We start from the raw sequence: 1,331 nt of genomic DNA on the forward strand, positions 1-1,331 counted from the left end.
AAGTCTTCTATAATTGTCAAACTTACAGTCATGTGTTCTAGGTATACATAGATATATTTCAGATAGATATGTAATCTTCAAACACTTCAAAGACCTACAGAATATGCCATTTAAAATATTTTTAAAATTTAGACTTTCTGGACAAGGAGACATGTCTACACCTGGCAGCACCAATTTACTTCAGAGAGGAGGATGCACACTGAATACACTCTATATGGATTTTATCTTCTTCTTGGCAAAAATAGCCATTTGGGCAAGAAACTGTTCTTGTCTGGACTGCTTGATTGACTGGACATGCAGGACCCATAGGAAGGTGACCACTGATCTTTGCTTGGCAAAATTGTCCTGCAGGTTCCTGATTCCCAGAGGAAACTGCCAGATATTCTCCAGGACACAGAGAGAAGTGACTGAGAGACTCTAAGCCTGTGGGCTGAAGACAGATGTCCCAATTATACAGAAAAATTTGGATGGCTATCCAGGCTGCCAATCTGTCTCTGTCTACTCTCATGTGACTCCCAAAGTTTACTTGCATCTTTCCTTTGTTTCTCAGCTAATATTGCATCCTTCTGAGCACTTTGATTGAGTTGAAAACTAGATAGTTATAATTTCCTTAGTTATGATGAAAGCTAAGTTAGATATGAAACCAGAGACTCAAAAATATAGGATAGATAGGATATCTTCTTTTCTTGATTGAAAACTTTTATTTTCTTTAAAAATTATTAATATTAATTTTTTTATGCCGAATGCCATTTATTAAAGGAGGGAGAAATTCTTAAATATAGGCTTACAGCACAATGGGAGAACTCCGGAGAGCAAAAGTTTGCTACTGATGCTTTACAATCTTGAATCTAAGGTGTTAATACCCATTATGCAGGATACACAGACAAGGACCTTCCCTTAAGCAATCAGGACTGGGGAACCTGGCAGGGAAGTAGCATAGGTAGGATATCAAGGTCAAGGTCAGCAAGACAGGAAACATTAACCCAAAATGGGGGCCAGGGCCCTACAGGTCCCCCTTTTACTAAAAAATGAGCTTCTGATTTAGGTTGCATGGGACATCAGCAGGTCACCTTACCCATCATGGAGACGCCTGCCCAGGTCACACAGGCACTCTGTCTTAGGTTGGTGAGTGCCCCCCAGGAATTACCCGTCTCTGAATACTCATTATCATACAGGCTCAATCTTGTGTGAGCTGCAGAGTTAACTGCTGCCAAAGATCTTAAAGTGGCACTGGGCATGCCATCTGTGTGTTTGACACAGAAAAGACCAACAGAAGCCCTAACCCACCCATAGCCAGTTGGCTAAATGCAACTGAGCCATTCCCTTCCTTA

This window comes from Peromyscus californicus, unplaced genomic scaffold (assembly GCF_007827085.1).
Source record: "Peromyscus californicus insignis strain IS unplaced genomic scaffold, ASM782708v3 Scaffold_4__1_contigs__length_199733344, whole genome shotgun sequence".
Taxonomy (NCBI): domain Eukaryota; kingdom Metazoa; phylum Chordata; class Mammalia; order Rodentia; family Cricetidae; genus Peromyscus; species Peromyscus californicus.